The sequence below is a fragment of the Triturus cristatus genome, chromosome 1_2 (assembly GCF_964204655.1).
Source record: "Triturus cristatus chromosome 1_2, aTriCri1.1, whole genome shotgun sequence".
Taxonomy (NCBI): Eukaryota; Metazoa; Chordata; class Amphibia; order Caudata; family Salamandridae; genus Triturus; species Triturus cristatus.
In genome coordinates this window covers 527,982,088-528,008,505 of record NC_140580.1, presented here as the reverse complement: position 1 = coordinate 528,008,505, position 26,418 = coordinate 527,982,088, and the positions used below count along the sequence as shown (strand labels likewise).

The 26,418-nt window shown below is 40.9% G+C and overlaps 1 protein-coding gene across 2 annotated transcripts in view; it reads right to left on the bottom strand.

Moving 5' to 3' along the window:
• HPSE2 (heparanase 2 (inactive)) overlaps positions 1-26,418 on the bottom strand; it is a 1,995,135-nt gene that overhangs the window by 893,227 nt on the left and 1,075,490 nt on the right. The gene's annotated exons all lie outside the window — the stretch shown is intronic.

Below are 26,418 nucleotides of genomic sequence, written 5' to 3'. Positions count from 1 at the left end.
TTATAATTGCGAGACCTATTGCATTGCAAATGCTTGTTCCGTTTCCGATCGCTCTGTCAATTTCAATCACGGATTTCAAATCAGCTCTCCGCAGTCTGGCACGTAAATATTTAAACAGTATGGCACACAAAATGTTTTAAGCACATCGAATTCCGGGCACTCCGTCAATTTTAATCACGACTTCAAATCAGTTCTCAGCAGCCTGGCACATAAATACTTAAACAGTATGGCACGTCAAACTTCAAATCAGTTCTCAGCCGCTTGGCACATAAATATTTAAACAGTATGGCACGTCGAATTCCAGGCACACAAAGATTTTAAGCATGTCGAATTCCGGCCAAAGTAACGAGTAACACGCATCCACCTCTAAAAAAAATGTAGTATTAATGATCGCATAACTGATGGTTCAATTCTACATAGAAATGGTCAAACTTTACCTCAGCAAATCGTGTTGACAATCAAAATACTAGTAGAAAAGGAGGTGAAAGGTGCGACACGACTCAGGGGTTGTTTTCCATTAAAAAAAATGTTTCTTGTCATCTTCTTCCTTGATATAAAGCCTCAACAAGGGTATCCCATCCTCGTCGCCACTTTTAAAGTTCACAGGAGTCTTAATGCAGGTATAAAGTAGTGCCCCCTACCTACGCTCCCTGCACAGGGCCACCATGAGCCTAGAGCCGCCCCTGATAGTGGGCGAAGTGTGACCGGTGTGGCACGCTGCTTCTCAGACCGTCTGTTTGTCCTGCTCATATTTTCTGCGCGTATTTGCTTTCAGGGGCCAGATTAGGTGCATGTTCATCTGATTCTGACATTTATTTATGCTGGTTCTCCCCAGTGTATATGCCTCCTGTAGTATCCTTTAACATTGCCGGTCTGTCGGTCTTAGGAGCAGGAACATTTGTGACTGTGAAGGCTTGCACAACTGGTGACAAGTCATGCTGAAGTGCTTGTAAGAAGGGGTCCGCAAGTTTAAATAAGTTAAAGCTGCCACTGTCGTACCCCGAAAGAACCCTTCTACAGGAAGTTGTATCTTAAACTCGATGATGATAAAAGTGCATAGAGAGGGTGGTGGATGCCTTGTGCGCTGGTGTAAAATAAAGGCACCAATTGCAGAGCTGGCAACATGAGAAAAATAAGGATAAACTTAAACACCCTTATTAATGCTATTGCTGGAGCAGAGTTTTCTTTTAGAAAATTCTGGGGCTTTTGAAGCTCTGGCATGTCTATGCGTTTTATTAATTTATTAATAATTAACAATTAATTATTTGTCTTGTGCGAGTGTGTTTTACTAATCAACCCGTTTGTCCTAACATAAGAGAAGGTCACATGAGGGTTAGCTTATTTGTGCTGTTCTTGTATTTACAATAACGTGCAAGTTTTCATGTTTAAACGTTGCTGTGTGCTACTTATTTTGAGCACAAAACACTGTCTGAATTAATGCTTTTTATGTCGCAAAGCTAGATAAATGCATACACATAAGGGTATTAGTGGGGTTAACACTGTTTAATCATTATGTTGTAGTAACGTTGTTTTTATTTCTTTTAATTGAGATGGTCTATTGTGGCCTATGGAGGCCTAATCCATGATGGCTAATTTTGAGAGCCTGGCCTCGAGTGAATATTTCTGTGATGTGGCAAGAGAGACCCCTGCTGGAAAAAGGTCGAAGACAACTGACCATGGTCCTTCTTTGAAATTTTCCATAAGGACGGCAGCAGCTTTGGGTGTACTCCAAGAAAAGTGAAAGTGTCCTTGGCAATCTCGAAAGACAAAGGAGCCTTAGAGGGAAACTCTGAACTGTGGCTCGATGGCCGAGGAGAAACCGGATTAAATGTGTTACATGTTTTATTTTCTTGGTTCCTGTTCCGTAGTTCACGGCTTGTGACTTTTCCTGAGCGGAGATTTCCAGATGTAGCAATGTTACATTTCTTCCTTCTCGTTCTGCTCAGTGATACAGTTTATTCAGCCAACTTTATGTGTGTTTCTATTGTATTTTTCACTATAAAAACTGTTAGTTTAGGGAGGGCTCCCCCCACTCTTCTGGCCACCTTCACGCGTTGCTGAGGATTGATGCTGAGGACTCTGTCTTGACAGACTTTACCGAGAGACTGGTCCTGACCCGTTCTGACACTTAGTTAGAATAGGTAACTATGAGAAATGATTTATTCTGATTTATTTGACTAATTTTAGATAAAGCAATATAACTTTTAAACATGGTGTTGAATATTCTTTCTTGTCAATTATTGAGTACATTTTGATTATTGTTGTATAGATTGTATAGAGTATGATTAAGGATAACCACTATAATTAGGTCCTATCGTCCTAGATATAGATGCAGGGTTTTCTTCCCACAGGTCTTATGCTGGTAGAGAATTTGAGCGTATGTTAGTGAAATGGGCCCTAGCGTATGATGAATGTATGTGCGTGTAACTGTGAAATTACTCTATCCGTGGTAGTGGGTTTATTTTAGGTACCCTGATCTCTATCAATTTCTCTGGTAGCAGAGGATGGTTGTAGATGGTTGTCTTGATCTGATAAGATAAGATTGCTTGTAAATTAGCTTATTGATTATTGATTTATTTTGATGTTGTTGGTATATGTACTAATACTATATGTTGGAGTCGTAATGTTGAGTTATATGTAGTGCTTCTGGAACTTGGAAGCTGTGGAAGCAGTTCCGTAGTAGGGCAGAGGAAGGTGTATATGCTGCTCTCGGGAAAGACGGGATTGCAAGGAATTACGTGTGACAATTGAAGTTGCGCGTTCACATTGTCTGGGTTCGGAATCAGTGACATCGTCGTATGTTACTATTAGAAAACATTTCTGGTATATAAGGAGTGTGTATGATAGTGAAGGTTATCTATGAAACTCTGGTCTTAAGTCCCAGGGATCCGTAAGGATTGCCGTTAAAGCTTATCGCGGGAGGAGTAATAGGTATTCTCTGAGCTTGTTTGAGGAACTGGGCAGAGGTAAGCTGCTTAGTTGTTGAGTTATAATTCTGTACAGAGACAGGTTGTGCTGTTCTCGGGAAGCAGGATTCTGTGTGCATGTACTATATTTTTCTCGTGTGAATGTGCGTGAATGCATATACATTTATTGACTGTAAGACTCTTTGGATAAGTCCTAGAGGAAACAGTTATGCGATGTATGAAAGTTGTTGATTCTTGAGAAATAGACTCTCTTTTACTATTCTGTGGTTAGCGAAGCAGACAATGGAGATGTTTTTATGTTGTAACTAATAGATTCTGTAGAAGTTTTGACACACAAAGTCTACTGAGAGTTTTGTAAAGGAGGGGTAGACGAGTGACAGAGACAGGAGACAGAGACTGCAGCGACTGTTGACGTCAGAAGGTCCGCGCACTGATTGGATAGTGAATCAGAATAGGGTTCGCGCTGGGATTGGTGCGTTAGTGTGAGTCGCGCAGGGATTGGAAGAGCTGTTTAGTGACGTAGACGCTCCAGGATTGGTGCGTTAGTGTGAGTCGCGCTGCTATTGGTTGAGAAACCTCGTATTGTATATTTATAATACGGAGAGAGTAGAGAGTTTTAGTAAGCGCTAAAATGTATTACCAAGAAGAGAAAAAGAAAAAGACGTTCTTTGGAAAAGTTAAAAAGTGGTTTAGCAAGGATAAAGAGGTTAAAACGAGAGAGGGTGAGTTGTTACCTCCAGCGAAAACACCTGCATCCTTCATGGCTGCGAAATATGGATTACATACCTGTATATGGTTGCAGAATTGGGTTAGGTATACTAAAGAAGATGGTGTTCTAGCATTTCCAGAACATGGTTCATTTATTTTGGCCGTGTTGAGAAATTTACGGGAAAAGATGTTATGCTTAGACCCGAAGCCGAGACCTACACAGTTTGAGGCTTTAGTGGAATGGGAAGAGGAAGTTCATGACCGAGAAAAGCAAAGGTCTGGAGGGTATTACAGGTACATGTTTGGGAGGAGACATGATCGTGAAACACATCATGATCGAATGAAAAGATGGCGAGATGCTAGTATGACAGAGGGATTATATCCAATGAGAACAGTTGAAGCTTCTGCTCCTTCGACAGAAAGAGTTTCTGAGTCAGATATGAGAAGATATGGAGAGTATGAGGATGAGGTCTTAAATGACATGATTTACAAGAGACCACCTCCATATAGAACAGAACCAGATGAGAGTACACCAGTTGTTTCTCCGATAAGAGATACAGTTGAGAAAGAAAAAATGACACCTGAATCAAGAGGTAGTAGTTCTTTCAGGGAGAGAGAGAATCGAGGTAGTGAGGAAAATGCTAGAAAATTAGCAAAGACGACAACAGAACTGACTGAGAAAATTAGGGAGTTAACGAAGAATCTGGAAGCTGTTACGGTGCCTGTAACAATAGGTCCAGTTATGCCTGTGTTTGATAAACAGAGAGCAGGTGAGAAAGGACTGGTAATTCCATATATTGCAAATGAATCGACAAATTCAGTTGGTCCTTCAGGAGATGCAGATAAAAGAACAGGGAGAAGTGACTTGAGACAAACCAGACATGATACATGTAGTGAACTATTGGATGTTAGTGAACCTAGTTGTTCAGGGATGCCGATTTTAGAACCGCAGAAAAAAGTGGTTCCAGTGAGAAAAACTGCTGAAATAACAGTTGATGATTTGAATGATTGGATGAAGGTTCTTCAGAAAAAGGACAAGGATTCACAAGTTATTGATGTGGTTAAGTTACGTATAGAATTAGAAGAGCTTGTGACAGGAACAGTTCCAACAGAAATCCTGAAAAGTCATCATGATGGTGAGCTAATGTTCATGTGCAAGAGCATAACATGGAGAGCAAGAAATACTCATGATAGACTAAGAGCAATAGCAAATGAGCAAGGAGTTGACATTGATAGAGTAAAGGCTTTGCAGAAAACGTATAGGATGGATTTCACAGAAAAGGACATAGAAAATTTGAATACTTCTGGTAGAACAGGACAGATTAAAGAAATGGTGGCATTATTGCGAAGATGGGGTGATGTAGAAAAGTGGAAGGATAGGTGGTATAAGAAAAGAGAGGAATCTGAGGATAGAACAACTTATTCAGCATTTCCAGTGAGAGAAAAAGAGAAACCAGTGGAGAATTATCCCATTAGAGAAATACCTGGAGGAGGATATGTACATGTTCCATGGACCAGACAGGATATTTTATCATTTACAAATGATTTCCCTCGATTGAGAGAAAAGCCCGTCGAGTGGTATAGGCAGGTAGATAGGTTTGTGAAATTGTCAAAAGTGCTGTGGGTTGACCTGAATAGTCTGTTTGATATAATTGTTCCAGCAGACTTGTGGACTGAGTGTAAAATAGTTGTGAGTTGGCCTACTGAGGAGTATCCAAGAGATTCAAGAACAGGGGCACCAGATCCAGAAGTAATGAGGAAGTATGATCAGGTGATGGTATACCTGAAGAGTAAAGTTCCTCCAAAAGAGACAGACTGGGTTAAGAGAGATCGAACACAACAGGAAGCAAAAGAATCAGTTCATGCTTTTTACGAAAGGCTGATACTGGCTTTTAAACAATTCAGTGGAGATGAACACCTGGGTGATAAGGATTTGAGTCATTTTGTATACAGATTTGTATATGGCCTAAGACCTGAAATTGGTGAGAGAATTCGTGAACACACAGTGGATTGGCAGAGTAAAAAAGTAGATGAGATTCTGAGACATGCAAAATACTTTAGTGATGAAATTGAAGCAAAACAAAGAAAGCTGAAAGAGAAAGCGATGTGGGCACAAGTGAAAGTTGCAGAAAGACAGGAAGCACAGTTGGTGGAACAGGCAAATAATCAAGGAAATAATGGAGGAAATAGACCGAGATTTGCAGGAAAAGGAAGGGGAAGTCTTGAGGAAGCCAAAAAGAAATTCCCTTGTCACAACTGTGGCCAGCTGGGACATTGGAGATCTGAATGTCCTAATCCACCATTAAATGAGGGTAAATCCTTAAATCAACAGGTGCAGAATGATGGGAATAACCAGCAGCAACAACAGCAGAAAGTTGTGAGACAGCAGAGTCAAGAGCCAAAACCGCCCTTACCGCAGAATAGAGGGGTACAAAAGTACAATCAGGACTCAGGATTCTTCAATGATGAGCAGGTAAACAAACCGAGACGTACTAACAAAGTACAACAGTACTTGTTAAAGAGTGAAGGAAGTGAGTCTGAGGGTGATTATTGACGGTGCCGAGGAGAGGAAGAAGAGTGCATACTTGGTGCAACTCTAGAAATAGACCAGGCAGGACCATTTGTGGATGGGAAAATAAATGAAGAGGGTGTTACTTTTTTGGTAGACACAGGTGCGACAAGATCAACTGTCAGGTCAACAGATGTTAAAAATCTTCCTCTCTCGGATGAAGTAATCCAAGTAGTTGGTGTAGCCAATACACAAATCAGAACACGTCTTACTGAACCAGTAAGAGTACAGATAGGGAAATTTTCAGACATGCATAGATTTATTGTCTGTGACACGAGTCCAGTGAACTTGTTAGGTAGGGACTTATTGTGTAAAATGAATTGCACAATTTTTTGTACACCAGATGGAATAGCTTTTGAGACACCAGATGATGATGTTTTCTACCGAATGACTCTAGAAAATAGAGAAAATGAGTTAATTGGTGCATTTCCAGTGTTCAATCCGGAGGATTTGCCTCAAGTGCTGAGGGACACAGTGAAAAGAGCGGTTTGGGATTTTACAGGAGAGGATGTGGGATTGATGAATAATGTAGATCCAGTGAAAATTGCAGTGAAAGAGGGAATTACATATCCTAACATTCCTCAGTACAAAATGACACCAGAAATAATTGAAGGGATAACTCCTATAATTGAGAAAATGATTCAGCAGGGAGTTCTGAGAGAACTATTGAGTAGTCCGTGTAATTCACCGATAATGGGACTGAAAAAGCCTAATGGCAAGTTCAGGATTGTGCAAGACCTGAGAAAAGTTAATCAAATTGTGGTGGCATGTTGTCCCATTGTGCCAAATCCATCAGTGATTCTGTATCAAATTCCACATGATGCTGAGTGGTATACAGTGATTGATTTGTGTCATGCGTTCTTTTCAATTCCATTGCATCATGACAGCCAGCCGATTTTTGCATTTAGGTTTGGCCAGCGTATTTTAGCATGGTGTCGTATCCCACAGGGGTATACGGAGAGTCCTTCGATATTCAATCAGTTATTGAAGAAATCGTTGGAAAGTCTGATCATGCCTGAGAGCTCAGTGCTAGTACAATATATTGATGACCTACTTGTGGCATCAAAGACACGTGAAGCTTGTGAAGTGGATACCATAGCTTTACTGAATCATCTGGCAGATGGAGGGTTAAAGGTATCTCCAGCCAAATTGCAATTTTGCAAGAAAGAGGTTCATTATCTTGGACACAATATTGAAAAAGGTCTGAGAAAAGTGACTACTGACAGGATCAGAATAATCAGAGAAATGAAAGCTCCGAAAACCCAGAGAGAAGTGAGAATGTTCCTGGGTATGGTGGGATATTGTCGTCAGTGGATAATTAATTTTTCCCTGATAGCAAAGCCATTGATTAAATTGACAAAAAGTGAAATGACAGATTCGTTGGATCTGGATGCAGAACAATTGGCAGCATTTGAAGAGCTCAAAACTAAAATGTGTGAGGCCCCAGCTTTGGGTATGCCTGACTACGAAAAAGAATTTGAATTGTACTGCAGTGAGAGAAATGGATGTGCACTTTCAGTGTTAATCCAGAAACATGGGCAATTGAGAAGGCCTATTGCATACTTCTCATCGACACTTGACACTGTAGCCGTGGGGTTACCAGGTTGTCTGAAAGCTGTAGCTGCGACATGCAGAAGCCTGGAACAGAGTGAGGGGATCATAATGGGGTATCCTGTAAGGGTATTCGTACCTCACAATGTGGCAATTCTTTTGACAAGAAGCAGAACTCAGCATATGTCACATAGTCGGCTGACTAAGTATGAAAAAGTGATTCTGGGAGCTTCAAATGTGACTCTTGAGAGATGTGTGAATGTGAATCCAGCGACACTCTTGCCGGATATTGAAAATGTGGGTATAAAGATGGAAGATGATCATGATTGTTTGGATGTGCTTGAGTACTGTACAAAACCGAGACCGGACATAAGGGATCTTCCCTTACCTGAGAATGACCATGTGTTGTTTGTGGATGGATCATGCCTGAGAAATGATAATGGTGTGCTATGTGCAGCATATGCAGTGTGCAAAGTTTCAGAGGTTATGGAAGCATCACCATTGAAAGGAGTGAAATCTGCGCAAGTTGCTGAACTAGTGGCATTGACAAAAGCTTGTGAGATTGGGAAAGACTTGAGAACAACCGTGTTGACAGATAGTCAGTATGGATTTGGAGTGGTGCATGACTTTGGCCAACTGTGGCTACAAAGAGGTTTCTTGACATCGGGTGGAACTCCGATAAAGAATGCTGAGTTGATTGGAAAATTGCTTGAGGCGATACAGCTGCCTAAAGAGTTAGCGGTTGTAAAATGTGCTGCACATGGTTCAGGGGATGATTTTATCACTGTTGGTAACAGGTATGCCAACGATGTGGCGCAGTATTGCGCCAAAACAAACCAGTCGATTAACAGGGATAGGATGGAAGAAATGTCTTTTCTTTCTGTGATGTTTACTAATGTCCTAGAAACGTGGGATGAAGTAAAGCAGTTACAAGATGAGGCAGGAGAGGAAGAGAAACAAGATTGGGTTAAGGCAGGATGTGCTCCAAGAGAAACAGACCATGTTTGGGTCTACAGAGATGGCAGACCAGTAATGCCAAACTCAATTTTGTCGTCAATGGCAAGGATGTATCATGGCCAGGGACATCTGGGGAGGGACGCAATGGTAAGGTCCTTTAAACAAACCTGCTACAATGCAAAGTTTAGGACAATTGCGGAGAGCATCTGTCAAAGGTGTTTGATTTGTCAGCAATTCAACACAGGGAAAAAGACAGTGGTGAGTCTAGGGACAATTGGCAGAGAAGGAGGTCCTTTTACAAGAATGCAGATTGATTTCATTGAAATGCCCCAAGTGAACAGACTGAGGTATGTTCTAGTGGTAGTCTGTTTGTTTTCAAGGTGGGTGGAAGCTTACCCGACTAGAAGAAATGATGGATTAACAGTGGCAAAATTACTGTTGAGGGAATTGATTCCTAGGTACGGGTTTCCAGTTACAGTTGAGTCTGACAGAGGTAGACACTTTCAAAATGAACTCATTGGTTTGATTTGTGAAGCATTGAAAATACAGCAGAAGTTACATTGTGCATACCGACCAGAGGCTTCTGGTGTGGTTGAGCAGATTAATGGCACAATCAAGAATAGGATTGGAAAGATGTGCTTAGCCACTGGCATGAAATGGCCAGATGTTTTGCCTCTTGTCCTGATGACAATGAGATCTACTCCAGATAGAACTACTGGTTTGAGCCCGCATGAAATAATCATGGGACGTGCTATGCGCCATGCATTCGTGCCTGTGAATAAGTTGGTGTCAATAACTGATGACATGATTTTGGATTACTGTAAAGGCCTGGCTGACGCAGTTCATTCTGTGTTTCACCAGATTGGAGAAGAAGCTACCACACTTGAGAAGAAGCAAGCCCATGATTTGAGTCCAGGTGACTGGGTGAGGATTAAGGTGCACAGAAGAAGAAATTGCTTGATTCCAAGGTGGGGAAGGCCAAGACAAGTTATTCTGACTACAACGACTGCAGTAAAGTGTGCTGGAGTGAAGCACTGGGTACATGCAAGTCATACTCTGAGAGTTCCAAGCCCGAGAGAGGGAACTGGTGAAGAGTATTATGAAGAATCAGATTCCAGTGATGGTGAAGATCCTGAAGATACGGAATCAGTGAGAAAAGAAGCAGAGAGAGCTTCAAGAGATTCACTGCGAGTATCAGAGGGAAAATCAAATTGTGTTACAGAGCCTGAAGTTTCGAGTAGCAGTGGAGAAAAAAGAAAAGAAAAGAGAAATCACACAGAGATTACTCCTGAATCAGAAGAGGAGGAGATTGAAGAACCACTTGAGATTATTCTTGAGGAAACAGGGTCAGAAGAAGATAGAGAGGGACAGATTGCGGAAGACCCCCGAGGAGGTGTAGGGAACATTGATGAGGAGCTAGGTGAAGGGACAAGTAGACAGCAAGAAGATTGCGTGTCGGAGACCCGAGGAGGGACAGAAATAGGGAAGTCTCAAACAGTGGTGAAAAAATCTGTGGAGAAAAGAAAAGCTACTGGAAAACGGAAACAAGAGGCACTTGAAACAGATGATGAAGATGAACAAACAGAAGGTCGAGTTCTGAGAAAGAGAACTTCGATTGGAGAGAAGAGTGTTAAAGAATTGAGGCCGAAAAAGGTTGTGAAAGGAGATCGTTGGCCTAACAACCGAGTGAAAAGGGTGAGATACAGAGTAATAAGAGCAAATTCATCAAAAGCTGAACAAGTGAATGAAGTATCAAGCCAAACTTCGAGAGCTGAAGAAAAAGAATCAAAGAAATCAAAAGAACCAGTAGAAATAAGAAGAGTTAAAAGACCCAACCAAAAGTACAGATCACCGGAATGGTCTTATGTGACGCTGTCTGAAGAAGGAAAAGAAGAAACAGTGACTCGAGATAATCCGGAAGTGGTCTTGAGAAAAGTGGTTGAGGAAGATACTGGTGAAATTCTGAAAGTACTTTTGACTGACATTGGAGAAGAGTCGAGTACTGAGGATTCCGACGTTGGAGATCTGATACAATTTGATGTTGAAGAAATTGAAGTGAAGAATGACAAGTATCCAAACTGAGTGAAAGAAGGATTCACTTGGATCAAGTGAACGAGGAGATCATTTGGATAAACTGAAAGCTGAAGAATTGCTGAAGAACTGAAGAAGTTCAAACAGTAGTGGAGTAGTAGAGGCTAAACTAAAATGGCTAACATAGAGGGAAATAGAAATAGATGTTCCTTTTTTAAGAGGTGGTGCAGAATGTGCTGCTGTTGTACTGGATTATTAATGCTTCTATGGGGTGTTTTAATTTTATTAGTAACTTTTAAGGTTGAATTTGGAATGGACACAGAAAACATGACTAATATAGAGAGGAATTCACAAAAAGTAGTTCCAATTAGAAGTAGTAGTTACATACACAAAGATAGGTCAATTAATAATTTTTCTAGTAATGTTTTTTCTAAACTGTTATATGAATATGTGAAAACAATGGAAGTAAGGGATTGCTATGTCTGCATGCAATTACCTGCATCTGTTTCAGATGGTGTTACTTATCACCATTTGCCAGCTACATATGGTATTTCTTGTAGTATTTTAAGTAGTGTTTTTTATTTGTTGGGGAAAATAGATTATAAGATGTCTAACAGAGATAGTATTTTTGGGCACTTGCCAATGAATAAGGAGCTGAATCCAGCTAAAGAAGCTAACACTTTTGGTGAGATTTTTATTGAAGAAAAAGGACTAACATTAGATTACATTTTTAAGAATAATTTAACTTGCAGTGTGAAAGGAGAGGAGAAAGCTTTCCTGGATATGGTTGAGGAAAGGAGAGTGAACATGCATGAGAAAGGGGGAAAATATGAAGTGAGTGAGACAATTTGGGACATTGAGATGGGAAAAGAGTTGAGGAATGGGGCTAGTCCAACTTTGGCTCTAGATGCACCGCAGAAGGGTAAACTATGCATTACCAGAAGGAAATCCCAATATGATACATATTTTGTGGGAACTAGTGAGTGCCATGATACATACTTCATTGCGACAGGTTGGGGTTTCAGAGGTGGAGAAGATACGATTTTTCCAGGAGTGTACTATGTTTGTGGGAACAAGGCTTATTACAAGTTGCCTGACCATTGGTATGGCACATGTTATGTGGGCCTGGTTTTTCCTAAGATTTTTCATACAGATAAAGTAAAAGATGTAGAAGACATTAATTTATAACACGTTTTAAGAGGGAAACTTGGTCTGAAATTGTGGGTGATATTTTTGGGGTTTTGATTCCAGCAGTGGGAATTTCTTTGAATGCTTATGGAATTCGGAAACTGTCCACAGTGGTTGATCGCTTATCGACAAATACCGCAGGAGGGTTTCTTTTGGTGAATACGGAATTAAGTGCCGTACGTGCCATGTCAATGCAAAATCGACTTGCCCTTGATATTCTTTTGGCCAAGGAGGGTGGAGTCTGTGGAATTTTGAAAGTTCAACATTGTTGCACTTACATTCCTGACGAAAGTAAAGACCTGAAGGTCTATATCAAAAATATTACTGATTTGCATGAAGATTTAGTACCACTTGAGACTGGGAGTTTATGGACTAAACTAGCTAATAAAATGATAGCTGTTAAGGATTTTATTGCAAAGATAGGTAGTACTATTATAGGTAGAATATTGTTTCCTTTGTCTTGTATAATTGTTGCTTTACTGATACTAAGATTGGTGTGTGTGTGTTGTAAAAACAGGAGAGGGAAAGAGAAATTGAAAAATGAAAAGAAAAACAAGAATTTGAAAATTTCAAAAAGAGAACCAGAAGAGATTGAACTAGAAGAATTGAGGGAGAGTGTTTATTTAGAAACAAAGAGAGATGATGAAAGAGTGACTGGTGTTTAATGTTGTCTAAAGGGAAGAGACATTTCTGATTTCCTAAAATGGGACTAAAATTTCACTAATTTTTTTTTTGGGTTTATTTGGTGATAAAATCACCAAAGGGGGGATTGCTGGAGCAGAGTTTTCTTTTAGAAAATTCTGGGGCTTTTGAAGCTCTGGCATGTCTATGCGTTTTATTAATTTATTAATAATTAACAATTAATTATTTGTCTTGTGCGAGTGTGTTTTACTAATCAACCCGTTTGTCCTAACATAAGAGAAGGTCACATGAGGGTTAGCTTATTTGTGCTGTTCTTGTATTTACAATAACGTGCAAGTTTTCATGTTTAAACGTTGCTGTGTGCTACTTATTTTGAGCACAAAACACTGTCTGAATTAATGCTTTTTATGTCGCAAAGCTAGATAAATGCATACACATAAGGGTATTAGTGGGGTTAACACTGTTTAATCATTATGTTGTAGTAACGTTGTTTTTATTTCTTTTAATTGAGATGGTCTATTGTGGCCTATGGAGGCCTAATCCATGATGGCTAATTTTGAGAGCCTGGCCTCGAGTGAATATTTCTGTGATGTGGCAAGAGAGACCCCTGCTGGAAAAAGGTCGAAGACAACTGACCATGGTCCTTCTATGAAATTTTCCATAAGGACGGCAGCAGCTTTGGGTGTACTCCAAGAAAAGTGAAAGTGTCCTTGGCAATCTCGAAAGACAAAGGAGCCTTAGAGGGAAACTCTGAACTGTGGCTCGATGGCCGAGGAGAAACCGGATTAAATGTGTTACATGTTTTATTTTCTTGGTTCCTGTTCCGTAGTTCACGGCTTGTGACTTTTCCTGAGCGGAGATTTCCAGATGTAGCAATGTTACATTTCTTCCTTCTCGTTCTTCTCAGTGATACAGTTTATTCAGCCAACTTTATGTGTGTTTCTATTGTATTTTTCACTATAAAAACTGTTAGTTTAGGGAGGGCTCCCCCCACTCTTCTGGCCACCTTCACGCGTTGCTGAGGATTGATGCTGAGGACTCTGTCTTGACAGACTTTACCGAGAGACTGGTCCTGACCCGTTCTGACACTTAGTTAGAATAGGTAACTATGAGAAATGATTTATTCTGATTTATTTGACTAATTTTAGATAAAGCAATATAACTTTTAAACATGGTGTTGAATATTCTTTCTTGTCAATTATTGAGTACATTTTGATTATTGTTGTATAGATTGTATAGAGTATGATTAAGGATAACCACTATAATTAGGTCCTATCGTCCTAGATATAGATGCAGGGTTTTCTTCCCACAGGTCTTATGCTGGTAGAGAATTTGTGCACATTGCTGTAATATATAGAAAGTGGGAAAAGGCCAACAACTGTGACAGTGAGAGAACTCCTCCAGTAGTCGATCAACAGTAAAAGAGTTAGAGAGCACTTGCCTGGTCCCTGTTCCGCATTCCTTGCATTCACCAGTATAGCCAGAATCAGCTCCCTACCACCATAGTGGAGAGATTATCAATGAGAGAAAGCCCATATGACACTAATACGTTAATGTGTTCTAAGCAACACAAGGTAAGAAAAAGAGTAGAATGACAGCATTAACGTAACGAGAGCAATAACTTAGACTTTAAATTGAATGTCTTTTACAGTGCTTGCATAATCACTTAAATTGGAAAGTTGCCTTATTGAACTATAAAATAGCAAGTCATGTAGAATCCATGGGCAAACCTGTTGAGCAAATGCTAAATCTCATTGTAATACTGGACTATATTACGAAACATCAACAGAAATATTTAATAATTGATATTAGATGCATTACTACTTTTGCCAACTATGGTAGATAATTCTGGGCCCAGACACTAGTGACACAATCTAGGATGTTCAAACGATTGAGCGTGATAAGCTTATCATGGTTACAGCTGATCAAGATAAGCAGCCTAGTATAACATTTACAATTCTCGATAAACTGAATAGTTTGCTCAAAACGTGTCCTGTAACATATATTGTATTCTTGTCCCCACAAACACTTAAAGTGCGGAACAAGCTCAAGGTCAAAAACAGGGATTTGCACAAATAGCAAAAAAGAGGTTAAGATCACTGAAGAAAAGAGGTGTATTACATAGTCCTTTGCCTAAAGACAACTTAAGGTCAAAAGTGTAACTGAATGATCTGCTGTTTCAGAACTGGGAAACCGAAAGTAAGAGTCATGTCAGGGTACCTCTAGAGTCTTGTATTTCACCCAGCATAGAAACAAATTCCATTGTGTTCAAATGTAGTAGTTCCAATAGTACAGATAACAATGAATATGGGCAAGGAAAAACGGACAGTTGGCTACTAGCTCGATAATGACACAAATAGACAAAAAATCCAAATCGGAAGGCTGCTAAACGTTCAGCATAGGCACTGAGGCACCCAGTAACATTCCAACAGGCCTCATGATGGCTCCAACCAAGAAACAAACTCCAAATAATAAGGGCAGTTATTCTGTAGAGGTAAGAGAAGCACAGTAAACAGTGACCAGGAGTGATAATAGAAGATAGGCCAGAAGTGCACAAAATATATTTAATCAAGATCACAGCCACCTGTATTTTACATATTTTTCAGAGCCAACAAGAGTGCCAGAAATTAAGAAATGACTCTTGAGTGAGTCTGAATATATTTGATAAAGTCACTAAGGTGTTTTCGAAGTGGCAATGCATTATATGAGAACAGACAATAAAACCTCATTGTTAATAATGCACTTGATGGAAAGATGTGTGATTTGTCTAGTCAGCATGAAGAGTAAGAGAAATACATACATTAGTTGTAACCCATGCTCAAGTAGACATGAGTTGTGACTCATGCTCAAGTAGACATGTAGCATGCATATCGCAGATATATATGTTTTATATAGCTCAGTAGGTAACTACTTTTGTCACAGAGATCATTTTGTTGTACAGCACACTGAGCAATGAACTGGCATCAAAGTGCTGCACGCAAACTGCAAAGTACAGGTTTAGAAAGTGTTTACAATTTTCTCAGTCTTTCGTTATTCAAAGTGTCCTAAAAAAAAGATTCCTTTGGGTAGTACTATGAACTAGCACTATGCTTTATTATGTGCTACTTTTTGTCGAGCAGCCATACCTTGGTTGGTATAATGATGCTCCTATGTACCCACCCATAGACTTTGTTGGTAATCAGTATCCACTATAATCAGTAGAAAGGGATTTGCGTCAAACAATTAGACCTCCACGAACAGGTGTAACTGTTCAGCACACATGCAAAGTGGTAAAGTATAAAACAGTGTCAAAACATAGACTTTTGTACTGGAATGGTACCCTTCCAATACAAAACCTATGCTTGTCATCACATTCTCACCCTTGTGGCAGTCTAAGGTAATCCAACACTAGGGGAAGAACAGCGCCATATCTTAGTAGAGATGGTGCAATTGTGCACTCTCCTTTCCACACAAAACAGCAACTTTGGTTACAGTGTTTTGCTGCGTGAAAACATAGGAAATCTGTTTTTTTGGTGCTCCACATGAAGCACTCTTAACATATAATGCCTACCAGTATGGGTAACATGCGACTCCAAGACCTTGTGGTCCTCATTGTCTTAACTAACATTTCCTATAAATTGATTTACACATTTAGTCATTGTCTCGGTATAACATGTGTGATGTAAGGCGCTCTGGCGCCCTTCATTGATATGAGGAGTTCTATAAAATAAATTAAATGAATGTGAGAGAGGGGCTAAGAAGAGATGATGGACATAATTGGGGGGTAGTAGTGAGGAAATCCATGAAGAAGCATATCACTGGGGCTGGGTTGGCACCAACAAAACTTTGGCTTCACTTTATGATAATATCTTAAATCAACGAAGGATCTTATCAACTTGGAGGGGTCCAGTCCTCCAGCCAATGCACAAATGACTTGAGTGCCCATGGGAGATTTCAGGAGATATCGTTAGAAAGCTCTGTAGGATTCACATGGGAAAGCATTTGCTACTGTTATACTAGAAATAAATTAACCTGGGCAGAAGAGCAATACTTGCAAAATTTTACACAAAGAGGCTTCTGCAAAGACTTCCCCATACTGGATCCAATCATGGCCTTTTCACGCACAACCAGGAGAAGCAATCAATTAAATTATTACGTTTATGCATGCTTCATTGATTATAGCACAGCATTTCACAGGGTCGGTTGCATATGGCTGACTTTGGGCAAAGCTGATGTGCTATGGGGTAGGCAAGTCTTAGCTACATCTTGTTATACAACTGCATAAAACACACAGCTCAGAAGAAACTTAAAGAATGGGGCACGGTTGTCTGTGATGATAATAGGTGTAAAGGTTTATGCAGATTTGTTGTTCTACCTTCATTAGGCAGATATTCTTTTTTTAAAACAATGAACATCCGCCCTGTAGAGTTGGGTAAAACTAATGTTAACGATCTCACGTATGCAGACGAGTTAGTCCTTTAGGCAGCCAGTACTGCTTGTCTGCAAATACTGCTTTATTGCTTACAAGATTATAATGCCTGCTAAAAAAAGATAACCTACTGAACAAATATGTAAAACATCTGTCTTTTGAGACGATTTAGATTTAGGGCAAAATTCCTTTATTGTCGGAAGGGGACTGTCTGATAACATTGGATCTAAAGGATCTATATTTCTATATGCCCATACATCAAGATTCACAGATTCCTTCTCTTCACATTAGAGGACAGCCATTTCCAGTTCGCAGTCCTACCCTTTGGCCTTTCGTCATCACAAGGATCTTCACCAAGGCTACTTTCACCAGTGGTTGTCCATCTGCATGTACTTGGTGTTCACCTATATCCTTATCTGGATGACTGACAAAGTGTTGCCTGTTGCCTGCAAATCTTGTCTGTGCAACTCTGGAGTCATGTGGATTTCTTCTCAACAAAGAAAAATCAAGTCTTGTTCCATCCCAGCAGAAAACCTTTACAATACAGAAGAAGAAAGGGCATTTTTCCCAGAGTAATGGGGCCATATCTTCAAACTTCATTACAACAAAGTCTTCTAAACAAGTCGGGTTCAGGCCGTCAGTGGTTGAAAATCCGAGGCCGAATTGCTACTTGTACTGTGCTGTTTCCATGGGCCCCTCACCACCTAAAACCTCTGATTCTCCATGCTCTAGCTACTCGTCTCCATTCTCCATGAACCACGGTATCACAGAAGATAATCCAAGATCTCCAGTGGTGGTTGCTACTGTCAAATTTACAGAGGAGGTCCCAATGTTGGAATACCTTCTCCAGCTACTAACAATAGATGCAAGTCAGTGGGGCTAAGGAGCAACGTTAGGAAATAAGGAAATGCAGGTCAGTTGGTCATATAAAGAAAGCCAGAAAGTCTCAAAATGGCAAGTGATGGAGGCAATCAACTGAGCCCTCCATTCAATTGAAAATATCCTCTTGAACAAACCTGTGATAGAAAGGTTGCAAAGTCCTATATAAACAGGCAGAGGCGCGACACAATTCTTAGCTTTAGCCATTTTGACCAAAGAGATTTTTTTCTTGTGCAGAAAAAATTTCCTATCTCACAAAGCCATGTACATTATGGGGAAATAGATTTATCAGACAGACAACCTCAATTGAAATTTACCTTCCTGTTTTGGATCTCCCACAAATGGTCTTCTTTCTCACTTTTGCATTGAAACATCCTGTGTGGACGCATGGGGAGCGATGCCCTTCAGGAGCCTCAGGAGCTACTGTATGCCTTCACTCCAATTACCCTCCTGCCGAAGGTGCTTCACAGGATTCAGAGGGTTTGGTGATCCTTTCTAGCCAAGGAACTTGGTCTCCCCTCTTCACCCAGATGGCCACAGATACTCTCTTCCTCCTTCGTTTTCATCCCAAGACCTTTTTGTCACCAGCCCTAATATTCAAAATTTTTGTCAGTTAAAGCTGATGGCCTGGAAGTTGAGAGGGCTAAGCTACAACACTTAGGTTGCTCGAGAGAGAGGTGGTCTGTCACATCAATGCATGATGGATATCATTGCATAAAGTGGAGTGGCCTTCAGCAGTAATGTATGAGTAGGTAAAACCCACAGGCTTGGAGGGTGGGGGGTCCCATCTTTCACTACATGAATTATTATGACCTTGTCCTGCAAGTTATGAAAAACTACAGAATGGTTTGGTTATGTGACCAGATGGAGTGGTTAAGGTACCAGGGATGGTACTGGTTCATCTCAGCTGATCCAATTAAACTGACACATTTTAAAACAATGATTTGCAAAGAGAGCTCAGGGCAGAAAATTATATCTAAGGTTACACAGAGTATTCTGGTAACCTCAGAAGTGAGTAGCTGTGTATTTCCCAACAAAGGTGGCAATCCTACTCCGCAGTCACTATGGTGCGCAGAGAAGGAAGCAGTTATTGTTCACAAGCTGCCAGCAGCTCATTTACAACTCACCTTCAGCAGCTCCAGTTGTGCACATGTGATGTCCCCAGGCTGGGCCTAATTTGTCATTATACATGGATGGTAGAGCATGGTCCACCCTGGGAATTAGCAGTAGGACATCAGGTTAGAGTGTTATATCTCTACTTATGACACATGTATCTTGTGCTGCATGCTCCATGTACCTTGTGCATGCCTGAGCCACACGCTCACCTCAGTGGGTGAGGACATTAAGTTGTTGTTTTTACGCAGAATAGGCCTTTCACCCCAATAATAGAAATGAGTGCCAGTGATAAGGGTTTTACTCAACGTATGCAATGGCTTCTTATCCCAGTTTATGGTGGACACCCACTCCTCTTCTATGCCTTCTCTTTTATAAGATTTTAACTATGTGCTGTAATCTGGCTCAGCTGTTTCTCTGTTAGCCATACTATGTCTCCCCAGGACAATAGTTTGCAAGTTGGCCCTGTGTCATACCACATCAGTAGCCAGTCCCGGTTAATTATGCAACAGCACTCTACTATTTTTACTATTTTTTTTTTGTCATTATATTTATAGGCTTGAAAAATCCATCATGCAAGGTGCTAATGATTAGGACTGTTTGAAGATGTCACACGTGACATGATGTTACTTAGCAGTAATACCACTGGTGGCGGGGGTAACTCTTTGTCCACCCATTATCAGGTATACTAAGGGTGACTTGCAGGTCTGACACAAAGCCTGGAACTTTCACAAACGCCCCAAAACCTGGGATTTCACAGTGTGCACACTATAGTAGTTCCATGGTGATAATTAAGTTTCCATGCCTCTTCACTGTCTGAAAGCATAGAGATGGAGTTGCTTTTGGATCTGCCAATGAAACGTCATCTCTAGCTTTTTAATGAAATTATCTCATTCTTGGGTAAATATACGGTTGCCAGATGACTCTGTCATCAGGAGTACTGAACTCCAATGTTGGGTTTACCTTTTACTAATCATTGATTTCAGGTGTGTTAGTCCACGTGGTTAATCTGAAATGAATTAAGACTACAGCTTCCAGGATGCATTCACGTGTTTAAGGAAATCCTATAGCTAGAGAATGTAGTCTCTGGTGATATAGAACCATTCAAGAACTTTCTGCAAGTAATGATATCTGCTCTCTTGGGTTTCATGTATTTCTTCCCTCGTCTCTTTGAAAACACAGACTCAGGAATTGTGCAAATATTTTTGGCTGTTTACGTAGTTCGCAGATGCAGTCTTGCAGCCCCTGCAATTCCCTGCAGATGCCATAAGGCAGCTGCTTTATCCTTACCTCGCCTCGTGTAAAGTCTCTTTGGGTGAAAGAAATATTGTGTTAAAAAACACTACTTAGTGGCCTGTGTTATGCGTGACACTTTCAGCCAGTCCTGGCTACACAGGAAAAAGCATATAGCAGTCTGATTTTTTAAGAACAGACTTCCAATGATAAAAATAAAGCCGCACGTCGCAGAAACCAAAGAGATGCTGGCTACAATACCAGTACTGTCTGAAGGTGCCATAAATACATTGGGCCATGAAGCAGCTATGGAAAAAGATGTGTGCTTATATATTGAGGTCTCATATTTAATTTCCTATAAGAGGAATAATAACCTAATCTTTTTTTATGTGGATCATACTTTAAGACCTGAAACCTAAGTGAAAGCTGAGCCCTGACCCCACGAGAGGCCCAAAAATCGCAAAATAAAAAATAGCACAATAAAGAAGGAACATTAATTTATTTTATTTCCCTAAATCATTATAGATTAACATTATGTATTTTATACTGACCTTTTACCCGTTCCAAAATTGACAGTATCTTCCCATGGACTCACACACATAAGCCCCACCTGATGAATCCTCATTGAGACATAATAATTCCTTTTCTTCCAAGAATGTTTGTCAAAGAATTGTATGTGAAAAGTTCTAGGAGAAAGTGCAAACAATTCAATAGCAATCTCCTACCTCTGCCAAAACAGTCTAAATACCCAGCTCAACTGTATCCTGACCTTTTCTATACCATTCTATGAAAGTACGTCAGATAACAGATGCTCCATGGACCACAAAGAAATATGGTTGCATTCTATACAGGCCGTCCCATGGCACGCGGGGAAACATTTAGCTCTGCTTCGGAAAATATTCTCTCCCATCCTACTTTCCTCTAATTCCCATAATCATAACGCATGATCATTACACAGAACTAGAACATGTATGTTTATTTCACAGTCTCAGGGGTATCTCTATTTGTGTTCACCATCAGCAGCAGGGGTACAAGAGTGTGATCTATCACAGAAGTGTGTGAGGCCGGTTGTAGCAGGCAGTAGCGGCCGGCACAGGTCAGAGAGGTGAGGCGGGGGGGAGTCGACAGAGGACGGGAAGGTAAAAGTAAATAAAAACATTTATAAAACCACTTACCTTGCGCTGGCTGTATCGCGACTTGGTGAGGCGGCGAGCCCAAGGTAAGTGGTTTTATTTTTTTTCATTTAATTTTACCTATCCCGTTGTTTGTCGACTTCCCCCCACCCTGCCCCACCGCCACCCCACTCACCATTCTAACCATTCTAACCTGTGCCGGCCGCCATTGGTAGCAGACGATGTTGACACAGTCCACTTAGCGTATAGATTTAATAAGATAACGCACTCCTTCGCAAACTTTTTAGAACAACAAACTTTTGCAACCCATCTAGCTTTAATGGACATCAGGGTGATTAGGTCTATTCTAAACAGGGCTTGCACTGTAGACGAATAACAGATTGCCCTGTTTTATTAAAACAGTAAAAGAGGTGCAGTTACTGCCAGCCTTGCTTCTTGTAAGCAAAGACTAGAAGTACAAAGTGCGTGTTTACGCACCACATGCAGGTTTTCAAAACAGATAAATAAAAGGCATTGTCATTTAGAATGCCAATAGATTAAACTCTCACAAATGTGAGACCTATTACATTGTAAATGCTTGTTTTTTAATGCAACTAAAAATTCATGAGGTAGTGCAGTCATTTACAGAGATTACATTTTCCATTAAAATGGCCACTAAATTGGCAAGAGATGCAGTTTTACTGATAAATCAACATTTCACACAAATGATGTGTGAAAATTGGGTTTCAGTGAATTTTTCTCATTTGTGCATCACCAAGTAAAGTGTCCTGGTTTGTTTTGGTCTTGTTAAAATCTTTGTTTCTAGCAAACTTCTGGATTACGAAATCAGTTACTTCATTTTTGCTTGCAGAATGTTACAGTTAAGTTACGGGTGTTTACATTTTGTTGTGGGTTTCAAAAAATTAAACCCTACCTGTGCTCCAGCAAGATTGTCACATAATTCACTTTGCTTTTCTTTCTCTCACTGCAAAGTGAGAAAAGTTTGTAAACACCAATCCGCATGTTAAAAAAATCAGCAATTTGTCAGAAGACAATACCTGACATTTGACCTTTGTCTTTGAAGTGCAGCAAGAAATGTGACAAGAAAACGACAGACTTTTAAAGGCATCTTTATTTATTGCTTAGATTTCCACAACCAAAAATCGTCGGGTGACCCAACAATGGGTTGTGACCCACAGCCAGGGAAACACTGTAAGTAATATTTATCAGCATTGTTTATGAATTAATCATGAAAAGCCTATTTATCAAAACAGAGTTTCCTGTAAGAACAATGGTCCTAACATTACTTGGGACCTATTTGATAGGATTTGGAATAATGGTAATAATGTTCAGGTATTTGAACGCCCTGCAGTTAAATTTGAAAGTGTCTTTATTAATTTACTGTAGTGCTTTTTAACCACTTCCATGATGCCATATGCTGTGTGAGTGATGTCATCTCTGTTTAAATTCAGGATCAAGATTTAATAATGACACTTCCTGCGGTGTTAGGGTGAACAGTAATGTCACTTCCGTTATGTCACCAGAGAGTGTGGGGGAGGACAAAGGTCATATGAAGTTAACCTCTGGCAGTATGATGTCTCAACATTTGCCACTTACCTTGGCAAGACCATGTCAGATCATAACCCCCTAGATATCTCACTAGCATGGGGCCGGGTCCCAGCTCTAATTGCCACATGGAGGCTACAACCTTGCTTCCTGTATTCCGGGATACCCTAGCAACTGTCATTGTCAAATACTTTACGACCAATGCTGACACTGCTTCCTAAACCATTGTGAACCGTGAGGCGTTTATGGTGGTGACCCCGAGCACAAACATTAATACAGTAGTGGGGGCTAGGAAAGCGTTTCTCCTAGACCTGAAGAAAGTAGAGGACTCTCTAGGGCTCCGTGAGTGAGCAGTGTCTGATAATGCAAACCTAGCACCCCACTTGCAGACAGAGTATAAAATACTTAGCAGGATTCTGGCTTGCAGGTTGCTTCCGTTGCTCCAACAACAAATAAATATAGATAGACCCAATGTAGGTTTATGCCACGCTGAAACACCTCGCTGAATATCGAGCGGTTGTTCAAGGTAATGGATTCAAATCGAGACCTATACCCCTATGCGGGTTGTCTCTCACTGGACATTTACAGGCTTTTGATTCCCTAAATTGGGATTTCATGCTCGCGACCCTGACTCGTTGCAGAATACCTACATTATGTGAATCAAACTGCTCTATATTGATCCCATGGCTCAGGCTCGAATAGGTCCACACATCTCCCAAACCTACCTGGTATGGTCATGTACGAGGCAGGGTTGTCCCCTCTCCCCTCTTCTTTTCATAATAACAGTCAAAACAATAGCACAATTAATTCGACAGGAGGCTGGTCATAAGGGGATTCCCATGGGCAATGCAGTCTAAACTATATCACTCTATGTGGATGACACAATTTTTTATTTTAAAGATATTCGGGAGACACAAGCAGAGTTGACCCAGTTGAAATCCACCTTTAGGAACCTTTCGGGACGCCAAATAAATGCAGACAAATCCTGTGCATACTCCTTTGCCGGCACATATGCAGAGTCCATCCTGCACTTCTGTGATTACGAGATCCCGGTGGCCCCTTGCACCTTCCGGTACCTTCGGATTCAGATATATAGAACTGGCCCTGACCTATTGGAAGGCAATCTTTCACACACAATTAAGATGCTCAAAACATAGGTAGACTTCTGGCTTACATTGCCCCTGTCCGTGACCGCATGGTTAGCCCTTGCTAAAATGGTGATTTTACTGCACCACTTATACCACTTTGTGAACTAAGCCATCATAGTACCTGCAAGGATTTTCCAACATCTGAACACCATACTGATTGATCTGGTATGGGGGCATGGGCTCCGCAGATTCAACTTAGCGAAACTACAACTACCAACTGTTAAAGGAGGAATGGGGGTCCCCGAAATCAAGACATGCTGTATAGCCAGGCACCTGCAATGGTTGCAACCTCTCCAAACTAGACTATACCGAGGCTCAACTAAGGTGCGGTCAGCAGCACCGCCTGCTGTGCCTAAATGCACGATGCTGTCTACATATACGGTCCCCTTGCACACTGCGCTAACGTATTGGAAACTAACAACAAAATATACATTGGTCTGTTTGCCTTATCCCAGTTAATATACCCTTACTAGGCCTTCCTTTTGCCTCAAGCACCTTAACAAGAAGTAGACATGAAGCCTGGGATCATGAAGGGATCACTACAGGAGGGGATCTGTTTGCGGATGGATCCCTCATGACAAATGGAAATTTCATACACACACATAACCTCCCGGACTCCCTATTCCTCACCCATGCCAGTATTCTTCGATATGTGCATAAATATTGGACAGCCAACGGTCCTGAACCCTCGGCTCATGAGCTACTCCAGGTGTTGCACACGATGGGGCATTGTCAACACTTAGTGTGGTGGCTATAAAAGGGCCTCCAGGACCACCTTATGACGCCACTTACATCCTTAAGGGAAAAATGATAGACAGACTTAACCAGGGCACTCTTGGACAAGGAATGGGCACATATGCTAGAATACCCAAAAAAAGCGCCTTGCAACTCGGGATTCAAATGTATTCAATGTGTCATTTTGCACAGGGCATACTAAATCAATCATACAAAATCAATCAGATGTACCCCAATGCACCCTCGATCTGTCCCTGTTGCCGAGTGGATGGGGCAGACTTGATTCACATGCTGTGAGCCTGTCTACAACTTTCAGACTACTGGGGCGGGAATAACAGGAGCACTAGGTGAGGTCACAAGAAAGGCCAGCTGGGATAACATTGAACACTGTATACTAGGGCTGCCCACGTGCCCTGGAGGATCCAAAGTGGAAGTGCGATTCACTAAATTAGCTTTACTGCTGGTGAAACGTCTGCTCACTAGATGCTGGAAGTCTCCATTAGTCCCAAAACTAAAAGATTGTCAGGAGGAGGGTCATCGTTTGGGTCTAAAGAAAGTATGGCCCTGGTCCCATGGTGGAAGAAATATAGGGGGCTGCGCAAATCGCCCATCTCCATGGAATGAGATATGCTGTTGGAGGCCTTTAAGGCACAAAATCCTGTTCCCTGAGGAGACACTGAATCACAGCGAATTGTTCATATGGGTCCAGCACCGATTACACCCTAGGGTGGCTGTGTTCTACCGAGGCTCCAATACCACCGGTTCTACCAGGTCCATAACCAGTTCCGGCTTTTGGGCGGTGCCACCTCACCGGCTGCCAAGGTCAGGGGGCACCACTTGGGCTTTGAAATTGGCGCCAGTCGCATTGCCCAAAAGCCTGCATTGTTGAACATCAAGCTTTCTTTTCCAAGACGTTAATCTTTCTAGAAACATACGAGTGTTAAATAGATCAGGAGGCACACTTTTATGCCCACCCATGAGCTGCAGTAAAAGTAAACATTTGTTTTGCTTATGAGTCATAAAATAAAATAAAAGGTTTCGCGTTATCATTTGGGAATTTCATTTAATTGATCTAAGCACATAGAGCTCAGCTCCGCTCTCTACTCGCACCATCCAGATATCTTCTTGCCGCCTTGATTGCTAGAGATAGTCTGCCTCAGCTCAGTTTTGTGTAATTCACTTTCAGTTTGTGAATTGAAACAAAGTAAGATGTAGGTAGGGCTTGCTCTGTGGCAGTGCAACATATATTATAGTTTTAAATGCACCTGCTGCGGCATTCTTTGCTTCAAGCAATTTTCTGGCAATAATAAACATGTCACAATAACTCCGTGATTAATGTTTTTTCTGGAGAGAGAGATCGGAGCTTTCACTCGTGGAAGTTTTGATTCATCGTAAGGTAGCACAGAGGGTTAATGTGCCTGCTGCAAAGAACGTATACCGTGCACATCACAAAGAGGATATCATGTAAATCCGTCTACTGCTTTTGTCAGAGAGATCCTATTCTTACTTGCAGTTTTTAAGTTAAAATCCTAATGTAGAACAGTGAGCAAGGAATTGTCATCAAAGAGCTGCATGAAAACTGCTTGGTATAGGTTAGAGCGTTACGATTTTATCCCAAGTCTTTTATTATCCTAATGTTGCAAAATGGGTT